Source organism: Oryzias latipes, chromosome 19 (genome assembly GCF_002234675.1).
Source record: "Oryzias latipes chromosome 19, ASM223467v1".
In the NCBI taxonomy this organism is placed as follows: domain Eukaryota; kingdom Metazoa; phylum Chordata; class Actinopteri; order Beloniformes; family Adrianichthyidae; genus Oryzias; species Oryzias latipes.
In genome coordinates, this window is record NC_019877.2 from 18,402,814 (window position 1) to 18,428,077 (window position 25,264).

General features: G+C 38.7%; 1 protein-coding gene across 1 annotated transcript in view; it reads right to left on the bottom strand.

The window, feature by feature from the left end:
* thra (thyroid hormone receptor, alpha) overlaps positions 1-25,264 on the bottom strand; it is a 184,991-nt gene that overhangs the window by 131,442 nt on the left and 28,285 nt on the right. The window contains exon 2 of the mRNA XM_023949083.1: positions 23,011-23,084. The gene's annotated coding sequence lies outside the window, so the exon portion shown is untranslated. The remainder of the gene's footprint in view (positions 1-23,010; positions 23,085-25,264) is intronic.

A 25,264-nucleotide genomic window follows, 5' to 3' on the forward strand; every position in this document is an offset into this window, starting at 1 on the left:
AACATCAGGCCTTTCTGTTTCTTGGGAGGTTTGCAAGTTAATTTAAAAACTGGAGCTCTCAGTTTAATAAATTGCAAGGCAGACGAGTACCGATGCTACTTTTGCAGCAAAGACATTACCTTCACGTTCAGGCTCCCAACATAAAAACACAATTGATTTTTAACAGCAACTCTTAAGCCGAATGAAAAAAAAGAACTGCATTCAGAATTAACAGAAATAAAGTGCAAGATGCTGGAGTGACATCCAGTTAAAGCACAGCCTCAGATCTTTTATTGTAAAAGAGGGTAGATACAAATGTCACAGAGCTGGCTCACACAAAGAGACTCAGCACAGTCAAGTTTCCTTGAAGTTTTTTCTCCTTTTTCAATGCTGTCATCTTTGGATTTTCCCTTTTCCCCTCACGTGAGGAACTGCAGAGTGCACAATCTAAAGCCCCACAAGGCTTCTTCATGTCAGGTTCTCCACGTGCCAGCCAACGTCTCTGCTGATTCAATTACAAGCACAGAGGCTGACAGCAAAGAGAACCGAAAAAAACATCCCACTCAACCACTAAAAACTGAAAGTAACACAAGACTATAATGGCTAACTGTTGTATAAATGTAGAAAATAATGAAGACTCTATGACCTGAGGTCAATTAGGACTGTTTTCCCTGATCCCTGTTTCATTCCTGATAGTGATTTTCATTTGTTCTAATATGAGTCATTTCCACTTAATACACTAGTTTTTTGTCACTTTAATCAAAAAAAACAACAATTAGGTACATAAAAATACAAATGATTTGCTTAGAAGCAGCAAAAAAAAAATACTTATTATTTTACTGTAACAACAACAATTAGAAGTAATTCTATCTAACAGTTACCTTTTTTAGAAATTGTTTTCCCTTTTTTTAAATGCTTGCTTGTTGCTAACAGTTAATATCTTATTATAATATTTCTTGTTTGAGGCTTAGTTGGCTGGTTGTAGGGCGGGCGTGTAGAAAACTTGGGTTTGCTTTGAAGGAAGCGCAATGAGCTTCATTCAGTGTGGGTCCTTGGGCAAGACGCTTCAACTATGTAGCCACAGGGGGACCTTAGTCTGGGTGTCCCTGTGCTGGTCCCCAGCCTAGACAATACAAAGGGTTGTGTCAGGATAATCCATAGTAAAACTCTCTGCCAAAACAACTGTGTGAATCAGTGAAAGCTGCTTCGGTGAACAACATGATATGATTTCTTGTTAAGTAAATATGACTTGTTGCATGGACAAATAACTTGACTATTTTCCAGTGATTTTTACTGTTCTTTTCCTATTTTTAGGCTAGAATTTTTTTAGGAAGGACCTAAATCCCTCAAACACCATGAGGAGGGAAAGGAGGAACAGCAGTTCTGAAAATGAATAAAACATCTCATAAAAACTTTAGATGTAATTCTCTTCACGGGACATTCACACACACAGCCAAACTGAGAGAACCCACACCCTCACCCTCTGACTTAGATCGGCTTCTGTTGTGAGGCTGCAGTGAAACTGAACGTTATGTGCTCAACCACAGTTTGCTGCAGGCTCAGTATAATTAATCTTGCTCTTCAGTCTTTGACTGCCTCTGATCACAGATAAGAAAAGAGTTTTGCCTGTGATGTGGGAATGCATTGTCCCCAATGGTGAGGTAATCCCAACAGATCCATGCTGGAACATAGAGTACTCTTCATCAAGTCAAAGCTTAACGTGCACTGGAATCAGATCAGATGCTTTTACAGACTTTTTTTAAAGTCTCTCAGTGTTAAAAGATGATAATAGACTGTAATGTGAGAGGCGATCAAAGCCTAGCATCTCTAAGATCCCATCAGAGACAAAAGGAGTTAAGGTTTTTACAAAATATTTGGAGAGCAACATCTCAGAATTTCCTCAAGTTTATTCTAGAGCATTAATGACAAGGCTGCCAAAAACTAGAAAAAATTAAAAATATTACACATATCTTTGAGATTGTATAACTTTAAGTACTCAAATATGCTAAATGTTGAAAAATGGCACGATCAAAATGTAGAAAGAAAGACTTTAGGCATTGGGGCAAAGTGAATGCACGTGATTAACACTACCACTACAGCTAGTGGTGTCCCCACCAGGTTTTTTTGGGCCAGATCCAATTCAGAGTCATTTGATTTGAATATCAGTCCTGATCCAATACTTTAGTAACATATTTAAAAAATAAAAAAAATTAACAATAAACAGATTTAGGTTTCACCCTATTTTCTTTTTCCATTAACATTCTTTTATCGTTTAACGCTTAAACAGAGTACTTCTGTGAAATAACAATCAAGTAAAAATAGTATAACTGTCAAATAGATTTTTTTTTGACTATTATCTAGTTATATAGGTGATAATAAGACCTTTAAAAATGTTTAGTGACTTTAGCTTTGGTATCTTCAGAACTACTAAACATTTTTATCCAAACGTGATTCATATCTTCATTTAAAATTCTTAAAAATGAATGATGACTTTGCTGTAGCATGAATATGATAATGACTATTCACGACTTGCTGATATTATTAGAACTGTTCATCTGTTTTGCTTTTTCTTGTTTGATTTTTCTTAAAGATTATGGGATTCTTTTTTAACCTTTTCAGATTTAAGACTTTAACCTCTTCAGACATGACATTTTGGGTTTTATTACCATAGTAGTTAATTTTTTTAACTGGGGCTCTGTCAGAGGGAAAAAAAGGCATATCGTAGAAGAGCTCTGGTCTTGAGGCGTTTAATCCATTTTTCCCAGAGCTAGCATTTACTACACTTAGCAGGCCCGTTATCATGAGAAAAACCCAATGTTTTTCTGTTCGTCTAAGAATGTTTTATATTAAAACTTAACTGGATGCAGAGCTAAATCTTTTTTCATAGGAAACCATCTGAACTGAGAATCATTTGAAATGGTAATTGGTGTATACTTACATAGTGCTTTTTTACCTTCCTTGGAGGCCCAAAGTGCTTTACAGTCACCCCATGCACACATACATTGACACATTGATGGCAGTTTCATAGCTCAACACTGGCACAGACTTATAACCACCAGAAGCAATGTGGGGTTCAGTGTCTTGCTCAAGGAGACTTCAACACATTGGTGGAAAAGGCGGGGAACGAACCTGCGATATTACGATCAGAAGCTGAGCGCTCCACCTCTGCACCATGATCGCCATCACTGCCCTTTTAGAGCTTTGAAGATGTTTGGACTTCCTCACCATTCAGTGCTATACTGTTGATGACTTTTTTTTCACTGACTTTGTAATTGAAAGGGTAGAAAATGCAACGGAGTGGCTCCCACTATTAACCTATCGCTCAGTGGGAAAGTGGGATTTGAACAGATGGACAGAGAGAAAGAAGCCATGTTTCGAAGGAGCAAGAGTACAGTCACTGACCAAGATCCTGAGGGACGTTACACTTATGCTACTGACATTTTCTTATTGGAATTGAGGGGAAGAAACAATTTTTGCTTTTGGGATAAAATTCCAGCAAACAGATCCTGCCTAAAGTCTCACTTTTCAAAGACAAAAATACAATATTATTGAAATATTTTTTGGGAAAAAGACTAAAAACTGTTTTTTTTAAATACTTAAAAGGTGAATTTGATTCAGAGTCACAACATAAAATTTGGAAAATGACATTTATTGTTAAACACACTAACACGTTATAAAACACAAGCCAACAAAATTGAAATAAATTATATGTTTCAAAAGTTTGAAAGCAGCACCGATAGACATGCTGTTCACCAAAATAAAATACTAAAAACTATATTGATTTACTGACAGGGACAATCTTCATTTTTTCTAAATACATTAAAAAAAGTCTCAATGAAGGGGAGATTCCTACAAATTTAGATAAATAAACGGATAATTTCCATACTTCTTAATGTAAAATTGATGCAGATTACACAGATTAAAGTTAAGTGGTACTGGTTTGAGGCTGCCTGAAGCACAACTTGATGAAAACAGTTGAAGGATCACAGCAGGTATGTCCTACCTTTCTATGCTCCTTCATCCCTCTTTTTCTCATCTAATTAGTTCAATTACAGGAGACTGGAGTCTTGATGGTGTACAGACAGAGAGGTAGCGCTGTCATCCTCACAGTCTGCCTGGCTGCTCTGCCAGACCCTACGATGCCCGTGTGCTGCTGTTGTCTTCCATAGTGTGCATACAATATCATGCATCACTTAGACAACTTTATCCTAAGTGCTTGCACATCCAATTATTTAATCATTATTTGAACATGGACTTTTCCTTAACCTGAACAGAGATCCTGTAACCTTTAGAAACCTTTTGTTTTACAGGAAACAGGGTGTGATCATTGGTTGTACATGAGAACTGGACTGAGTGAGCCCTCCCCTCTATTCCAAACAGAAGGTACCTGCTGGCTCAAAGAAGCCAAAATCCTGCGCAGTATGTATAGTGCTTTCTCTTACCAATTGTATTTTACATAGTTTTAATAAAGTTTAAAAAACAAGAAGCCAAAATCCAATAGACCTCTATTGAGTAGTAAACAGCTGTTAGTCAGTCACGGTTTGTCAGAATAACAATTCTTGCTCCGTTTCTTTTTTTTAACACGCTCTTGATATTTCATGGTGTTTTTTCTGCTGTGAAAGTTATTCTAAAGTAATGAACTGACCAATCAGATGCCTTCATGAAAGTAAATGGTCTCACGTTGAAATATTTGATTGAAAGTTTCTTCTGAAGCCGCTTTCAAGTGGTAGAGGTGTGGCCTTCCAACAAGCTCACTGCTGATTTACAAACATTGTCACCACAGAAACGCTGGGTCAGACTGACTTGGTCAAATCATAGCTTACTGACGACGTCTGGCTCCAACATGGCGATATCCCTATCGTGAAAACAATAGGGAATGACTGGAATGACTTCATTTTGCTTGGAATGAAAGTAGGCCGTGTTGTATGGGTGAGGCCACACTTACTCGGCCCAGTTCTCCTATACCGTGAATGAGTGTGATAGGTATTACCTAGAACGTCTACAATACAGCACCACTGTAGAGTTCTGTAGTACCAGCACAAATCCTAACCCCATTTTTTTTTAAACCATTGTACAACATTCAAAGGTCTCCTCTTTTACAGAAAATGCAGTGCCACCTATGTATAATTGATAGGTCAACAGCTGAGCTGCAATGTTTTCATTGGATCAAATATCTGGACTCAATTATTTTAGAGTAACTGTATGCTTGCCTATTGTAGTCAGAGAACAGGATATGTGACAGAAATATGATCTGCGATCAAATCTGTGATAAAGCGGAAACACTTTCTTTTGTGGGTTTCAAGCCTGTGTGCTCGATTCCTAAATTTAAACACATTTGAAACATTCAGCCTTAAAGGGGGAGAAAAAGAGGCTTTTATTATGAAACCTGAACGTGCCTCAATTTACTTACTAAATAGGAGCTCACTCAACTGTTAAAATGACGCAACAGCTCCTGTTGGTCTTTCTGAAGCTCAATTATCATTGGTTCCAGAATTTTTGTTTCAAACTTTCTACATGACAAGTTAATGCAATGATCTCAGGAAGGTGAGGTTTTTTTATTTCGTCATTCTGTCAGTAACAATTTGGCAGGAGACCGGTCCATCACATGGAGTCTCCTAAAATGTAGACAATGACAAACGAAACTGTAATTCCCCTCAGAGCAAATTGTACATTTACAGAGCCTGAGATTCCGCATCTTGTCAGCAATGGAATTTGTGACTCTTGTGACTCTGTGAACTCTTTAGAAGCTAGCGATTGTCTAACCAACGACACCAGTCATATTTAGTCACGCAAAGACCCACAATTCTAGGAAAACGAAATGCTTTGCCACATACTGGCTCGTCACTTTTCAAATAGTTGTTTTTTCTGGAGTTTCGCAACACTTGAACACTTTCAAGTCTGATACAGCAACCAGAATAACATAACTGGAAACTGCCAAAAACTGGACAAAGAAATTACCTAAAAACACCAGAAAGACTCATTGGAGCTATCGTTAAAACCTATTCTAAATTTAAAAAAAAAGTGTTTTTGGCGTTTTTAACATGCCCTTGTGGCATTTTTCTGACATAGGAGAACAGACATAAAGAAAATTTGGCTTAAAATTGCATTTCTGAGTATTTCTTTATTCAAAGCCTTGTGAAATAGGAGCAGACGGAAAAATGCGTTTGAAAAAGCTTGTTAGTGTGACATTCAATTACTATGGCAAGCCATAAGCTCTCTGCTCCGCATCATTCAGATGCATCCACTTATACACGACCAGAACCACGTCTTTATTTTCCTTGTCTGAGCTAGCTCCAAACTGTATGGCTAGATAGCTCCATGGTGCTCGCCTTTTTTGTTGCAACTGTAAAATTGGCTTGGGGGTGTGAGAGACTGTAAGCTAGTGAAAGAGCAAGTAAAAAGATGGAATTAAGGAGACTGGGGTGGGCTTACTCCACGCCAACAGTCCCATCCACAATTCAGAGGTGAATTTCTAATCGACTCCTGCCGCTCTGCAGAAACCATGTCCTAGAAAACTGCTAAAAATTGCATAACCATAATTAAAACACCACTGGGAACGCTTTTGAAATATATTTAAAAAAATGATTGGAGTGGGACATTAAGGATTAAACAAAACAGAAGTGAAGCAATAACAAGTAATTAAAAAATGACCACAAAGGAGTTGGAACAAAGCTCACTTTCACTGTAAAGTGATGCACAGGAAAAGGGGGTGACGAGCAGACAGCTTTACCCACTGAGAACAAAAGGCAGCATCATTTCAATGGAACAAAAGACATGTCCAACCAGATAACTTGATGTCCAAAGCCTTTCCAATCACATGCTTCTTCCAAACACTTGCCTTGCACTGTAAATGTGTTTGATGCCTTTGTGTGACAGCATGAATGCAAAACCATTAAAAGCCAGGATGCAGTTCCCATAGAAAATATGGTAATTGTGGCCTCAGTCTATTCTGACTTCACTTTGAGTAATTTCTTGTGTCGTTTTTATTATTGATGAGAGCAGTAGTGGACTGTAAGCGTTTACAGTCATGACATGGTGACATTCCATGCTACGGTCTCAAAGGGGATGAAAAAATACCGAGCTGCAGCTTTGAAACGGGACGGTGGAGAAATGTGAGAGTTGGCTGCCAATGTGCAAGACAAGACATCCGCTCTGCACGTGTTCCCTCTCCAACAAAGAAGGCATCCAACTGAAAATTTAAACCAGACCAGATTCAATACACAACCAAAGACAGATGAGGCAGAGAGAGGTTCAGGGAAAGAAAGGGATGAGGCTGGCGCCGAAGCCAAACTCACTAAATCACTGGACTAATGTGCAACAGGTTTGTCACTTCACCATCTAAAAAAGAAATAAAAACAACACAACACATTAAGAAGCTTTATATGAGCCAAATGTCTGTACTGGTATTCAAATAAAAGGACTCAAGAGGAACCCCTGTTGTTGACAAGAGCTTAGCACCTCTTACCCCCATGCAACAACCAATGCAAAGACTTCATTAAAGACTACATGGACATGCTGTATGGGGTAAAAACACAGCAATTTAATAACTAAATAATACATTATAGTGTGGTAAAGGGGATAGTCAAACCAAGACACATGTAAGAAAAATGTGTAAGAAAATTGTGTGGCACTAAAGTTTGGAACGGGCTAATTAATGAGCCCAAACAATGTTCAAATATCCATATATTCAAGAAAATCTATAAAAAAAACTTTGATTACACGATATGAAGATAAGAGGAGTTAAGGATCAACAGGTGTTTGAATAATTCCAAATACATGTGTGAATGAATATTACATTGTGTAATGTGCAATAGTGATTACTGAAATGTTTTCATTACAATTAATAAGCAATTGATTGTCTTTGCTTGATCTGCAATGTGTAGCAATAATTACTGGTTTAATGAAATAATTTGTTCTAATGATAATCAATGATAATTACATATCGGTTACCGTTACAGTTTACTGAAATCATAAATGAATGTTTTCTCAAGATAATCAATCATATTACAAGCATTTTATTTTGTTACTTGGAAGGAATTTGTCTGAACCGGATTCAGAAAACTATGTAAAACTATAACATGAATTAACTCAGTAGGGGTGAGATTATATAAACTTGCTTCTTCCCACTCCTTTTCAATCAATAAAACTAGCTCAGCATGTCTTTAGTTAACAATCACTATATTTAAATAAGCAAATGTGATTTAAGTTATTTTTTGTTTTGTTTTTATCTATTTATGCATTTCATCATTTCTGTAAGGAGCATGATACATCTGTGTGAATTCTTTATTGCTTTGACTGCAGTTCTTGAAATCAATCAATCAATCAATCAAAAAATGAAAATGCTGGAGAGAACACCTGGAGCGCTGATTTCCTCTAAACTTTTGCACTCAAAGATAATTTGTTGTTTTTTCCTGATAAACCGAATACAAGGAAAACAGAGATTTGGATCTTAATGTGTTGAAACAGGTTTTCTGTAAATTTGATTCCCTCTGTGTCCAAAAGAGCACACACACATCGACAGGGTTTCCCCTCCACCAGACTTTGCTGTAGCTTTTGTGCCTGTAAAAGATAAGCAGGGTTTCACAGCAGGCTTGTTTAGTGGTTATGATAGTCTGGCATTTTTATTGATGAGTGCTGCATTTATCCAAGCCTCTGACAGAGTGTGAGAAGTTATTACACACTTCCTTTAATTTCAACAAGTCAGATGAATGATCTAAACTGTGTGGCCCTTCTGTCGAGGTCCCTCACCAGGTTCCTCCCCCACCCACCCAGTTACCCCAGTAGAACCCTGAACAGAAACAAAGAACTGCAGCTTAAAGAAGGTCTGGTTTGGTACTGCTGTGAGGAAACGATACTGTTTGGATTGGTTAAAATGCAGAATGTGGACAGATTCCACACTTTTTAGTTAAAAATAAATAATAATCTTCTGTACTAAAAGGCAAATAAAAACCAAAAAGATACATTTTATTAACAGTTTACATTCTTAAAGATGCTACAAGCACAAAAACTTTAGGCGAGTGCTTTGCATGACAAAAATATTCAGCTTATAGTATTATGAGATCTAAAGAGGTCTTGACTGGAAGCTACAGAATCAAACATCTTCCAGGAGAATAATGGGGGTCGGCATAGCTCCTTAAATTTGTAGTGTGTCATCAGGAGCTGACAAAGAAAACAAACTGGATAATAGGATTCAGAAAAGAAACAAATGCCAAAAGAAGCTACAGGGCGGTCAAAGTTGACAGTCGAGTCCTCTTCTCCACACAAACATTTTCTGGACTATACGTTTGGGGTGACAGACGTGGAGCAAAGGGGCCCAGGCTCTTCTGGCAGCCTGCAGTTGATTTAGGATGTTTGACTTTGGGCCAAAATTCCTGAAAGAATACTGTAAGTCAGGGGAAAGGCCACAAAAAAGAAGAAGCCAAGAGCAGAGCCATTAAAAAGGATGAAGGAAAGGGGCAAAGTGGTAAATATAAAATATCTTTGTGAGCGTTTGAGAGCCGACAGACTTGGGTTCCTACGATAAAACAGAACTCGACATGTGGGAAAAGAAAAGTCTAGAAAGGGGGGGTTGCAATGTATATGAGGAGCAAAATAGGTATTTAATCTTCACTGATACAAAATAAGATTTATAGCACACACTATAAAAGCAGACTAGTAATAATAAATCTAAGATTAAATCCTTAAAGTGTAGTTGAAAAAAAAAATAATAGTTCTTCTGAAACTGAAAAAGGAAAATAATTTTTCTTTAACGATGAAGACCATGATCCACAGGATGCAAACAACTAAAACAAAGTTGGGAGTCTCCCATAGATAGTGTATCACTGGACAAAGCAGGTGTGACGTCACCCATAGAAAATACCTTACGTAATAGCTGTTTATTTCTCTATAGAAGTCTATGGGATTCTGGCTTCTTGGAGCCAGTAGGTACTTCCTATTTGGAACATGAGGGGGGACTGGTCAGTATGTCCAGTGATAAACTGTCTATGGAGTCTCCAAGTGGCGCAGCTCATTCTTGCCGCTCTGTCCTAGACTGAGCAAATATTCATCTGAGCATCCAAGCTTAGCTATGACCTACAGAATTAAAGGAAACAATCATACACCCAGAACATATGACCTGAGAATGAGCAACACGCCAATTAGGAATCTTATTAGCTGACGTCCCTTCTAACTAATTTGTTATCATGAGCAAAGTAAATTAAAAGAGATTTTATCTAAACAGCCTGTTAAATCTAAAGCTTTAACAGCCCTATTTCTCTAAAGATCCTTATCTTTCTTAAATATCCTAGAAATGGCAAAATGCGGAAAAAAAATACCCTTGTTAGTTGTGAGGTTCCAGTAATGTTTAACCCAATTTTCATAGTTTCTAAGTTTTCTCAAACTATATTAGATTAGATACAGAGAGATTAGATTTAAACTGGATATCATTTTTTCATTGCAACTTTTTAGCTTCCACCAAAAAGATGTTTTTGTTGCATACAAAGTTTTACATCTTTATAGCCAAGAGCAAAATGAAAAGTCCTCAGCGAATAAAGTGGAGCCATGGCCAATCATTGCTTTAATCTGGAATTCCTTAAGAAGTGTAGCTCTTGGCATGGGTTTGGTTCTACTAAAGGCAGTACAAGCCAAACAAACTAACTCTCAGTCACATTACAGTACTGACGGTTGGTAACTTTTACTATAGCCTTGTGTTCTAATGTAGAGCTTTGCTCAGTAAAAATGTGTGGGGTGCTTGCATCAGTTCTTCTCAAACATTTTATTGCTGCTTACACTAATGACTGTTTCTTGGCAAAGACATGTTTCCCTGCGAGGCTGATATCCATGAAAAGTTATTGTTCTAGATAAGGAACTTGTAATTCTATCATGTCTGTGGAAGAAAAGAATCCTATGTGTTAACATGTCCAACATCCAAAAATATCATCTGGTGTAGCAGTTCCAAGAACTAGGGCTTGGTATCACCAATAATTTCCAGAATCGATTCGATTCGATTCGATTCGATTCGATTCGATTCACCAGAGCCTGGATCAATTCGATTCACAATGTTTATTTTGTTTTTTTGTTTTTTCTCCATTCTTTTGATGGACTTGATTCGACTCAGTTTAGTTGAATTTTGAATTGCACGATTTACATATTTAGTCATCTTTTCATAGAAGTAAAATAATATTCTATATACATTTTAAAGCTATTCAAATTAATCTAATAGAGTTCACATACTGTAAAATGTATTAGTGAAATAATAAACCAATGAGATTGTTAACACCATAGTGTTAAATGGTTTCTCAGACGGAGAACCTCCAACAAAAATGTGTAGATCATTAACACTGCAAAGGGTCCATACTGGCAAATATTACAAAATAAAATGTTCCTCCTCTCAAGGAAGGCGTTTCAGTTTAGCCACTAGATGAACCTTGCACTATAGCATTAGACTTTCCAGAAGATTTGAGCTAAAAACGGTGCTTTGGACCACAAATGGTTACTTTTAAAATAAGGTTTCCTTAAAAGAGTTTGGAAAATTCATGCTAGTAAGTAAATTTAGTCAGCAATGCATGTTTAGGTCAACTAGGCATTAGCATTTCCCGTCCATTACCTGTCCTAAAGAAAATGCCATTAGCACAATGATAATTGCTGTTATTGTTAAAATTGCTGTTATTACTGATCCTCCACTCTTAAAGCTATGTTAACACCACCCTTGGCAACAGAAGTTCAAGTGGCCACGCCCAATAAAATGCATGTTTTTGGGCTTCCACGTTCATGCGTAGCTATACAAGTTTTAAGGTCCTTTTTCGGACTCTACGTATTAAACAGGTAGTCATTGAACCTGCATTGCAAGTTAAACTAGGTGGAACTTTGACAGGGCTCGACATAGCCATTTGTCCGCTGGCCCGGTCCTGTTTTTCGAGCAGTACGGACCACAAGACTTTATTTTTTACTTGTCCGCTCGGGCCACTAAAATATCTAACAATTAATACATTTTTCACCTTTTACAATAAAGTATATTTTGCGAAAACGTGTAGATTTACCTCGTCTTTATAATTCACTTTTTCTGCTAGTCCTGTGTTCAGACTTCAAGGGTTTCTATGGGAAACCTTTTATCACTCTTCTCCTCCTCTCCCGCGCGGCTGTCACTGCCGAGCACCACGCGGCACGCGCTCACTCAATTTTTTTTTCAAACTTTATTGAATGTAACAATTCAATACTAAACAATGTTAAACAGCAACAACGAAGGAACAAGCCAGTGGGTTATTATTACATTTTAGGCAGATATATTTAAAATGACACACATATCAGCGCGCCCCCTGGTGGTTTTTCACCGCGATGATCATAAATCCAACACCGTCACTGAAGAAAGACTGAAGCATGTCAGAGATGTGGAAGACATGGCAGGAATAGATAGGAATATGTTAGATGGAGTAATGGGTGGAATTAGTGCTATGGACAGCAAGATATTTAATGAATGCATTGAAGATGAAACTGTATGCACTAAGCTTTAAGCTGAATGTCAAAGAATCAAAGGCAACTCCAAATACCTGAATCTCAGACTCAAATGGAGTATAATGTCAAACTACTTAATTTTGTTTTTCTTTACAACACTGTAAGCAGTAAGTATTTCTAGTTAGCTGAATGATCTCAGTAATTTAATTGTATTTAATTTTTCAATTATTTAATTTAATTAGGTAACTAAAGTAAGTAAAAAGTAAATGTAACTTTGCAACAGTAACAAAAAGCAGAACCTTAAGGCAGTCAGGGCAAAAAAGTCAATAAAACTTCTTAACTATTGATTAGGAACAAATTTGAAATAGCAGTGATTAGAAGCAGCATGAAAACTTCTTAACTAGTGTTTCCTACTACACTGCAGCGCTCTCTTCAAAACATCTGAAACAGACTAGAGCAGATTTAAGTTTGATATGCTCTATTTTTAGTCATTGAAAAGTGTATAAATAAGTGCTAGATGTCACCACAATGCACCAAATTGCACCATATTAAAATTTTCCGGGGGGGCATGCCCCCGGACCCCCCTAAAGTTGCAAGCACCTGCGGAGCGGCGGGTCTCGCTGTGCGCGGTGTCGGGCCAGTAACTTTCAAAAACTACTGGCCCTGTGGGCCAGTGCAAATTTCTGGGCTATGTCAACCCCTGTTTGACCAATCAGAGAATCAGATTTGCTAGTGACGAATGGATGACGTCCCCTTTAAATAACAGAAGTGCCAACCATTTGAAAACTGATCACAGAAGAGAAATGAATAATTGCAGTTCTTGGCCAGCTGGAGTTATCAGACATCACGTCTTTCACATATTGGAATAGAGCTGTTAAGGAAAAAGCCTGGAGCATGATTCGCGAGATTAGCGCTAGTGAACAGTAGAAAAAAAAAGAAGAAAAACCCCCTAAGCTTGCTTGTCCTGTGCGAACATGCGCATTCTTGAACGCTGTTTTGTCCATAGCTTTAGAATGGTTGGAATCTGACTCAGAGAGGCAGTTCCATCTTTAGGTCAGGGTAAGGACTAGCAAGCACTCCTGTCATCCAATGTTGAGTTTGATATATTTTAGCACTATTCAATATCACACACTGTTTAATTCAAAACAAAATTGTTGTTTTTTTCTTGACATACCAAAACACATTGCTAATGTTTTCAGACACAGAGTTTTCTGAGAGAGCACCATGTGGTTCCAGTCTCGCTCAAGTCATGAATATGTAAATGTTTCACGTCCTGAAACCGAAGCTTGACCCTTGAACACTGGCACATGTTTCTAAAGTAAATCTGAGAACACTGGCTCTTTCAATTTCGTTCTTGGATTGAAGCTTATATAATGGGCCTCCATGTTGTTTTTACCTCAGCCTGCCTGAACCTCCAGGCATCCTTTAGCTCCAAGCTGAGCCTTTAAACAAGAACCAGTCAGACAAGTCTGTTTCACATCGAGTCTCTTTTGTTTAATTTGTTATCTGCTCCATCTATATATAGCACCTTTACGGACTGCAACGGCATACTTTAGTACAGTACAGTATGTACCAAAAAACAGAGGCTTCTCCTTACCATCCAGACATGTCCCTGCAGTCGTCTCCGTGGCTGAACCCATGCGTGCAAGGAGAGTTGAAATTATCTACGTTAAGAGAAGACACTCACAGCATGTGACTTACACAGAGATACCGTGGCGCTTGGGCAGGAACATACCAACAACAATAACAATAATAATAATGAGGAATTAGATTTTTTTGCACTTTTCCAGACGCTGACAGCACTTATGACGTGTATCCATTATTCATTCACTCATCACTCATGCTTGGTGATGTTAAGCTACAAATGTAGCCACAGCCGACTTGTAAATTAAAAAGAACACCACTAGTATAAAGCACTAGTAAAAAAGAATTTTGAATAAAACTTTTTATTTTTTATTTCTAAAAACAACCTTCAGAGTTCAGAATGGAGTATCCTACATAGACATAAAACATTACTGGACCTCTGAGGCCTTTTTCAAACTATGACAAAGCCACATTTGTATTAATTTATGCTACAGATATTTTTAGGAACACCCTTAATTTCATTTCTTCATTATCACTGCTTTCATCAGCAACAATTAATTGCCTATTTATATTTCTTAATATACTATTTGAATACAATTTTTGAAACTTGGGGGTCTGGTAAATGTTCTTTTTTATAGCCTAACAAAGCCTAACAGATACGTTTTTTATTAGATTCATGATTTATACATTTTGGTTATCAGTTGTGAAATGACAATTAGAAGGCTTTCACATTTCAATTTAGGTTGTATAGATTTGTTGGGAGAAAAATTGCTCCTTTCACAGACTACTTAAAGTAAAACAAAGAACAGATTTAAAACAATGTACTTTTTTTTTCATGTCCATACCAAACTTGAACAGTGGGCCTACAAATGAAGGACTGTCCAGGAAAAAGGTAAGGACATTAGGGGGGCTTCTGGCTAAGAGATTTTAAAAAATACCTTTGCTTTTGAGCCATTTAAAAATTGTTTTAAATTATGTTTTCTGCAATAATTTGAGAATCAAAAATTTGCAACAATTTTGTTGTAAAACAGGCACTCCAATAGCAACACACACACACACACACACACACACTCACACACACACATATTCAGGGGCTGTGTCAAATCCAGCTGGCAAAGCTGCAGCTAAACAGACCTTGACAGACATGGATGATGTTTTTAAAAAGCTCCTGTGACAAAATGCAATTGAGTAATTTATGTAATGGAGACAACACCTCCACTGGCAGCACAGGGAGAGGTCATACACAACAAAAGCACAGGAAAATCTACACTGACAATAATGAGCTAGAAGAAATGGGAATGAAAAGATTATTGGCTTCTTTGGTTTAGCAAGAGAATAAATTCAGCACAAAGAAGGTTTCTAATGATTCAATGGAGGATTGAATCATTAGGGGTTGATTGAAACCAAAATATAACCGTCCTGGACGGTCCTGTCTTTAATGAGAAGGTGCAAACTGCAGCTCACTGATCTGGAAATGGTTTCATACAAGAAAAAGTTAGCTGGGTACATTCCAGCAGTCAACTACGCTGTACCTGCTGGAAGGCATTTGAGAAAACATTCTGATGTACAATGTACATGTTTGTGCATGCATGGGGGTAGCAACGCAGTTTAATCTACCAACACAATGAAAGGCATGCTTCTTTATATCCCAAGCCAGACTGTAGCAAAAGTCAAAAACGTTGGTCCATGCTGACCAATGTCCCTCAAGATGTCCGATGCTCTTCCTTCTGCTGGGCTCTTATTGGACTCCTCTGAAGTCTGCTGGGCTGTAGGAGCACACATATTTGTGGTCAGACAACAAAAGGCGTTGGAATGCTCTTCTCTAAACTGGTCAATGCTGCCCACCACTATCAGGCCACTTTTACCCACAATGCTCTCTGTTCTCTGAGCTTTTCTCTTTCACCTCCATTGTTGAGCCCATAAGTAATAACTCTGGTCCTGGTTTTATAAGTGCTCTTTGTAATCTTTATACAAATGAATGCTGGCTGACGGTCTGCTGGATGTAAGGAGTCTAAGATAAATGATCAGAGGGAGGAACCTTTGAACCAAACGCAAGCAGAACAATCCGATTTGGTCCATATACCACATACAGTACGAAATCCTTGGTGAGCAACCAACTTTTTACTGACTGTGAGCCACCTACTCCCGACTTTAAATGAAAAGTCCATTATTCAGGAGCGACATGCTACCCAGGCTCATAAAGCAGCCGTGGCTCAGCTGCCTTTCGTCCGTAAATGCAGATGAAAGACATTACAAGGTCTTTGACGGACCTTATCTCTGCAGCTGAGCCCCACCTTCTTATGCCGTTACTGGGTCAGAGCAGCAAAGAGGAGTACTCTGAACCCGGCGCACTGGACTTCAATAAAAAGCTGTGGGTTGGTGTTCGCTGCTGCACCTGTTCTGTGCCTCCAAGCACAAGGAGTTCCTAAAGGAGTGGGCAAAATATAACTAAAGAATTTTTTCATAAACTGTATATAGTAACACAATAAAACAGCAGTGCAGTGGACTGCTTAAAAGTTCAGTTGATCCTGAGAGTAAATGAATCGGAAGAAACTTGAAAAACCTGAGATTAAATTTGTTTTCCTTAATAGTAATCATAAATTAGACTAAAGGGCATTTCTTTAATAACATAAATGTTAATTGAGTTAGTTGTAACACACAATTCTGTCATCCCAAGATGGGAGGTTAATTGTGTAAAGTGTTGATTTATACTCTTCTCTTACCAAACCAATTCTTTAAACTCACCCGGATGTCAGACAACTAAAAAGGCAATACCATTTCCTAAATGTTTCTCCTAACTCTTAGGATTTCTCATAAATGCAGAGTATGTAAACATCCTGCAGCCTTGGATGGAACGCTTCACAAAAAGCAGCTTCATACCCTGCGGGCTGAACAGGCAGTTTGAACCTTTCCATTCTCTGGTTGTGTTCAAATGTCAAACTTGTGATTTGTCAGACTCGCTGTCCAGAACCTGAAGCTTCCAGTTCAACTAGAATATACATTTATGACAAGCATATTTTTCAGACAGTTTAGGACACATTTCATTTAGGACTTTAGCTGCAGTGGAGACTGAGAAAGTTTATGTGAAAAATAAACAAGTATTGCTGGTTTAATTTATTTATGAATAAAAAAAAGTCATCACTAGCTTTTTTTTTTAATTAAAAATAGTTATACAATTTGCAAGCAAGATTTTACTGCAAAATCATAATCCCCAGAAAGTAATAATACTCTTGTTTAAAAAAAGCTTATTTTCTCTCTTGCAAAAAAAATTATCATATCAAGTTTTTTTTAACAGCAAAATAATCTCAGTTAAGTCTTAGTGACTTAAATCTTTTTCTTAAAATATGAATTCTTGGTAGGATGATGTTTCTTACCACATTTTTTTAATTATTTATTTATTTTGATTATTTAAGGAACATTTTTCAGATTTTATGAATTTTTGACTTATTTCTGGGGGGCCTGTTTAGCAGTGAGGACCCCCTAAAATCTTGGCTCATTGCAGAATTATTTAATTTAAAATAGAATAAAAATACGAAAGGAGATTAGAAATCAGGTGCCTCACTGACTGGCCACCTAAAATCTCAGTCAGTCTGCTGGTTCTAAAAAACAGCATTTAATTAAAAACAAAAAAATGTTGTTAATGGATAACAGTTGTGCTCTGTCTGGTTCACCAAAGCTAACTTTGTAGGTGTGGATGAAGTGACTTGGTCCCATGTTTTCCTGATGACAGGGACAGACAGCAACCCAAACAGGCCTTAAAGAGTGATAACAAGAATGATGTCAGGAAGCGGGCTGTGCAGAGCTGCAACTCCATGTGAGGGTTATGCAAAAGGAATCCTGCACTGCTAAACAACAAAACATTACCCACTTTCTAATCTGTGTTAAATGTGGTGTGGCCTCCTCTGCTTAAACCACCCCATCTGACCCCCACCCCACCGAACCTGACTTTAATGCAGACTGATTTGAATGCAGAGGGTTTTCTAGAAGGCTGCTAAAGAGGAATATTTCATGCCAAATGCTTGAAGAAAAAAAAATTACTTCCGTTCAGTAATAGCAAGAAAGCTATCAAGGAAACCACAGTTTCGTGAATACCACAATCCTACCTCCTGAGTTTGATGCTGCAGCTCAGCTGGTGGAAATCACACCTGCAGTTTACAAACAAGAGGTCTATTCACCTGCAGAGCTGCACAGTGACCCAGCAAAGGCTGACCACATTACTTAAAGTAGCATTAGTAAAGCACCTTATGGGTTCCTCTATTCTAGGAAATGCTTCAGCAGTTTCCCTGGGAATTGTTAATCCTAAAATTCATTTGCAGAGCAAAAACAAATTAGCTTAAAACGCAGTTAATTTGTTATTTTAATTCCAAAAAAATATTTTGAAAATGTCAGAAATGAAGCAGAAGGATCTGGTTGTAGTGGATGAAACCCACAGTGCGTCTTTTTGCAGAGGGATGTCTGCCAGTGCAACCGAATGAGACATTCACTCCAACTGAAACATCAGTTGGAGGTGGGTGCCGTCCAAAAAACGTGCTGTCAAACCACCAGTGAGTGATTACTGCCTTTGAGCCTCCTGACGCCCTACCCACAATGCCCTGCAGAAGCCCAGCACTCATTGGCTTCAGGTAAACATTGGATTATCTTTGGACGGACTTGAACATGTTGTTGTTTTTTCTTGTCTGCGCCTACATAAATGTTGTTACATATTTGCCCATCTGATTGTGTTGGTGTTTCCAGATGAGCTATTCTGTTTTGAGCATGTGCCAATGACAGATGGGGGAAGAGGAGCGTCTTGGCCACTCTCTGCGGCTCAGCAAGTGTTGGTGCAGCCTCCATGCCAGGAGCTGCTTTACTGTTATTCAACTGTTTCGAGCTTCTAAACATACAGGTTCATCTTGTTTTTTCAAAACTGTAGAATAAAGAAAAATGAAGAAGCAGGATATTGGCTGCCTTTACAGCAATTTCTGACAATTATCATCACTCATAAGCTAAAAAGGATTACATGAGTTGTGATTGTCGCATGTTTAGGAGTCTAAAAAATGTTCAAACAAGCACAGCAGTTTGAGATGTCAATTTTGCTTGATTTATTTTTTTACCGTAGGACAGAAAACATTCCCTTTATCTAGAAAATCCCAAGTGACACAAACTGCAAGACAAGAATCCCACTCATGCAGGTTTACCAACAACCACAGAGTTTCTTTTAACCCTTGTGCTATCCTATGGGGTCAAGATGACCATTGACGTGTTTCCCTACCGTGACAAAGGTGGATAAAGGTGAAAAGATTTCATGTAATCCATGGACACCAGTGAAGATCACAAATCATTGAAGAAAAAAGGTTCAGCACGCTGTCTTGTGGGGTCTAGATGACCCCACTCCCAATGTTAAAGTGCCTAGGATAGCACAAGGGTTAAAAGGAGAATTCCAGGGGTGAAAACCATTTTCTAGAAAAATCCATAGAGAATAAAGATATTTGGGGGAAAAAAACACTTATGAAACAATCGCATATTAAGCGACAGGCTGGCAATCTGACAATGAAAAAACTGGCATTTTTGAGGCAGAAACACAGTCCACCATCTGGGTCCAAATTCAGCTTTTTCCTACTAATTTATGCAAAAATGTGTTACACGAATGTTTCTCTACAATGTCCTATAAATAACTCACAGCAATAAATATAAAACAAATGCATGTTATCAACATCTTGCTGATGTCATGTTTGTAGAAATAATTATTATTGTGTTTTTTTGTGTCCTGCCCAAATAAATGTGTAAATTTTGAAGGAAAATGCAAATGTCATGGGAAAAAAAACAACTTGTTTCTGCATTCAAACTGGCCCAAAAAAAGTCAAACAGGGTTTTACTGCAATAAATGTGATTTCTGATGACTAGTTCAAGTAACCCTTTATACCAGACATTTCCGAGGCCAAATTCGGCCCACGGCTCCGGTCATAAAAATCAATAATCTGCCCCCAGTACTTTCTAAGAACTACAACGTCTTGATTTTGACTGGCTATATTCCATTATAAACAGTTGTAAACCTGTGGCAACAGGGCCAAAAAAGAGGAACAGATTTACTAGTTTCTGTAATCTAAGCCACAATGATTACTTCTGAATATGTTAACTATTCCTCTTTACACGATTTACATTTAGAAGTTTACAGTGAACATTTCATAATGAATAATATGTAACATTTCATATAAACCCAGGTTTAATGTTGACAAAAGTTTTTTTTCCAGACAGGTTGCTTTTCAAATCTGAAATTCACTGTAGTTTTAGAAAAATGTATTTAAATGTACTTCTATTTTATGTGAAGAAATAAATAGTATCCCATTGCAAAAAAAAATGTCAATCAAATAGTTAATTTGCATGTTATTAAACGGGTTCAAAGAATGCACACTGATTGGTTGCCCCTCAAACATTTTCACCTCACCAAATCTGGCCCTCTTTGCAAAAATTTTGGACATGCCTGCCTTATACCAACAGTACACTAAGATCATGCAGCCAAAAATAAAGAATTTACAAAAAAAGGAAACACAGTCAACTTTCTCTCAATGCTATGAATAAAAACATGTGATGTCAGAACTAGAAAAATATTTCTTGCAGCAGGATAAACCACAACATTTGCTCATCGTGTGAATCAATGCTCTGAATCTTGCTTTTTTTTTTTTCCTGCTTTGAAAGAAATTGCGTCCCCACGGAACACAACAGCTCTGCATCTGTCACCTGCTTCCAGCTGCTTTGCTCCTTTGTTCCAATTTTCCTTAGATGCTACTTCCTCTCCTGTTTCGATTCAGTTGCTCCTAAAAAAAGCTCAGCAATAATCAACAGTTGCAGCAGTTCTCCTGGCACTTTTTTCTTACAAAATGTTCATTCAACAGCATGACAACACAAAGATGCACAGCCGTCAAGCAAACTTTGTTCTCGCCTCATCACGCTGCCTTCATGTGACCCAGCAAAGCTAGCCTGGTGCTAGTTTTGTAGATGAAATAATAATGACCGTAATAATAAAGAAAATAAAGCAATACAATGTGTTTTTGGTCTTAGACGCATTCATCTCAGAGCTGGAAAAGGCCTTTGTCACAACAGCCCTTACGGGTGGACAGAGGCAAACCTGGGCAAACCTGTACTTGGAAAGCAGGAGGCCCGCAGGAAAAAGCAAGCTTGTAGACCACTGTAGGCTCTGTAGACCACAGAGAGAGAATGTTCATGTGGATTTTTTTTAAACAGACATGCTGTGGGCGGTAAGTCGTAGAGAACACCTGAACAACACGTAAGGGAAGGTCAAAGTGAAGTGGGTGAGACGGGGGCATGTCGCACAGGTTTTTCATATTTTTAACCCGCCCAAACTCTGCACATTGTGAAAGGCGCCCAACAGTGCAGTTGAAATGAGAAGTGTGCATTTATTGCGTGCAGCCAGGCTGTTAGAAATGAGGGACCTAGACAATCAGAGCAAAGTTTGTGTAGGTGTCCTTCAGACCTGCACACCCTGTCCTTGCAGCGTTTGCACGCGGTCCCTAAGCAGTCAGTAGGCACACCCTACTGACGACTAAAGTGTGGCGTAATGGCACTGTGCGACAGCATCACCCAAACACCATAAGTGTGTGCAACTTACATTGTTCTTACATATTCTTCACGAAACACTCAGCATATGAATAACAATCGTGTGTTTCATTTTCATGACGACCCTTGAAATGGTCAAACAAGCCTCATGCCAAACGCAAGACACACCTGCGCTTCACTTGAGATTTGGCCACTCGTCTCTATGACCCTCCACAGGCTCAGACAACTCAAAAAACCCCAGCAGCCATACAGGTTCATCCCCATATCCCGTACATGCGACTAAGGCTACATTTACGAAACGCTGTTGAGGCTTTTGTTTCTTTTTCACAGCATCCAGAGCTCAGAGTCTCATAGGGAAAATAACATCCAAAGTGTCTCTGAAGCTTCAAGAGCAGGAGGAGGTTCACTTTCTGCCAGTGAGGCAGAAAAAGGAAACAGTCTGTCAGTCCAGCAGTACCAGTATTTTCCTCTTAGGTGCACAAAGCAGGAACAAGCATCTTGGCCAAATTCCCTGAGATCCAGAATGAAGCTGGGCCCTCTTTAAAGGAAGCTGATTATGGAAACAAGTGTCACTGAGTCCTGACACTAAACAACTGTGTGTACACTGTGGATTCTGACATTGAACAGATCTAAGTCAACTGTAAATCTAAAAACAAACATTTGGCCTAACCTCTGGGTGTCAGCTGCAGTGCATACGTTTAGGAAATCAATCACATCACTTCAGGATCTGGATTCATGCCTCCAGTTTTTTAGACTGTACCTTTTGAAACAAAAGCTTGTTGAAGCTTTTAGTTAGACGTGCTACACATTTTATGAGTCATTCCTCAGATCATAAACAGACTGTGATTAATGTGGCTGATATTTAGGCGCTTCTTCCTTCTGATCATACAGGATTCAAAGGATCATGTGACTTTGTATCAGAAGCAAAACCTTGATGGAAAACTGTGAACATGAGCTGTGCAGTGATGACTGAAGGGCGAAATCCATCAGCATGCAGATAACAGGAAGAACTCTGACTGATCCAACTGCACTTTTAACACATTTATTACCCCCCAGTCCATCATAGGGTAGAGAGGAAAGCAATATGATCTGCATTACCATGATGCATTTTTGAACTTTACATCACCCTGAGGCCAGCAGGGGAAAAGAAGACGTTTTGAGTGTTTTGTCTTCAACTACGTCTTTTTTTCTCTTTGAGGCAGCTGCAACAATCAAAACGTGTGGACTGAGCTGCAGAGTTTTGTCATACTGCACATACTGCGCCTCAGATAAAAACAAACCCGATACCTACACCTGTGGAAACGAGACACTGCCATCCAGCAGGGAAAACAACACCAGCCTCTCCTCTGCCTTTGTTCGTCTGTCAGGGTACCACAAAAACACACACACCCCACTACTGTATGTGCAGAAAACACCACACTTAGTAACTTTTTTTAATCAGCCTGCATTGTTTGCAAAGCTTACCTCTATGGTCAGCTGTCCTCACTTCAGAGTCCTCCCTTTGTGTTTGATCCCAGCTCGATTCCAACACAGGAATTCTGAAATCAGAACACAGCATCCATTAACATTTCAGGCCTGCACACGAAAACCTGTGTGGCCGCTGCAGCACGTGATGACCACCAATACTGGGGATGACATGGGAGGAGCCTAAGAGCACCAGAGGGGAAAATCCCCCCCAAAGAGGTGCAGGGCCTTTTCGTCGATGAAAGGCCATGTTAGATTTTCCTGTAACCAGCTTAGCGCTAAAAGGATTAGTATTCTAATCCTGTGACCAAATGAAGAGGCTGGCCTGAGGAATCAAAGGGAGCTGAAAGCATGGCTTTAAACTGTCAAGAGGCCATAGATGAGTATCTGTGCGGGAATTCCCCACTGTGAAGTATACGGCACTGATAGTCCCCTTAATGATCCCTTCAGCCATTATACTCCTGGAGCAGTGAGGGTCATTATCATGCAGTTGATAGGAAGATGTACCAGCATGTCAACAAAAACTATCATTCAATCCCTACAAGGACTCAAAGAGAAAGGATATATTGTAACTTGGACACAGATATGATGGCCCTGTCAGGGTTCTTCCCTCAAATGCATCAGGGGAGTCCACTTTTTGTTTTTTCAGACTTACGCACTGGCACAAATCTTTCTGCCCTTACTGCTCCAAACCAGGTGACCGACGAGAACCCCAAAAACTACAGGCTTGGTAATGCTGCAAAACTATGGTGGCCCTGAAGTGCAAATCACATCAACAAATCATTCAAAACAAAAACAAATTCAAGATCACAAGAATTCAAAAAAGCAAAATGAAAAATAAAAATTATGTTTTAGATATCAAAACAACAATCCAGAGGGCAAAATGTTTTTTTAAATTTGGAAAACAAAAGTAATTTTCAAAACTACAATTATTATGTTCCCTTTTTTTTAAATTATGCTTTGTTTTTTTTTAGAATTATATTCTAGCTTCTGGAGTTTTGTTTTGATTTTTAAAATGTAATGTTTTTCATCCATTCCTCTTTTTCCGCTCGTCCGGGACCGCGTGGCGGGGGCAAAGGTGCCCAGACTTTCCTCTCCCCGGCCCCTTCCTCCAGCTCCTCTGAGGGGCCAGCCTGGAGAGTCTTTCTACCGTGTCCTGAGTCTTTCCCTGGGCCTCCCCCAGTGGGACATGCCCGGCCGGAACACCTCCCCAGGGAGGTGTCCAGGAGGCATCCATGTTCTTTTTTTATTACCTCCATATTTGGTTCGGCCTCCTAAGAAATATCAGAGACTCACGATTTTTTTTTTCTTCAGTCTGGCGCCGCCATCGAGACCCACATAGAACGTGACATTTAATTGCACCCTTCTGCAGTCTGTGCCCCTACCTGACCACCCCCTCCAAAATCACAGTCAAGTAGAAGAGAATACAGTGATTACTTTCTACGTTGCAGTTCACGTTTCACAGACTCACTGATTCTCCAAGTGTGATTATGCTGCTGCTGCTTTTTCTTTTTTTTTCTAAACAGCGCACTCTGTTCTGTGTCCTGATTGGCTGGGAACCTTGTCAATCAATCTACTCTTTGCCTCTTTGTCTGCTAATACAAGCAGTTCTCCAGATAAATATGTGATTGCAATGTTATATTTTTTTAATAAACTTTTCCAAAGTTTGTACTTTGAGAGTTTACACAAGAGAGAAAAATGTGAAAATGTTTATGTATGTCTGAGAAAAGTGTAAAAAGTGTGTAATAAGGGTTTTTACATCCTTAAAACACCCATAATCCTACTTGCGGGTTTTTAGAACATAACTCCTGCAATTAACAAGGGAACACTGTACTGCACATATATGTCCAGTTACAGCAGAAGACAAAAGAACTTGACATTTTGCTTCATTAGCACTGGATGTAGCACAGATGTGCAGGACTCCTTTTTATTTTCAGCAGTGATGTGTCGGCTCTTATGCCGGGTTCTTTTTCTTTTCTTTCAACCTCTGTTTTTTTCTCTTAAGCCACACGTTATTGGTTAATACATAATACATACATGTTTGTCCTAAGCGCGCGGGGGGGGGTTACACATGCAGCAGCGCAAGAAGCGAGTATGATGGAGACAGAGATAGTGTCAGATGCAACAAGTAACTATATTAACACAAAAACGCAAAGTAAAGAAAATGAATGAGTCTAGAAAAAAGAAACAAAATCTGGAACCATTTCAATTTTATTGTCTGCAGGAAAATAATTTTGTGTTTTTTTTGCTTCAA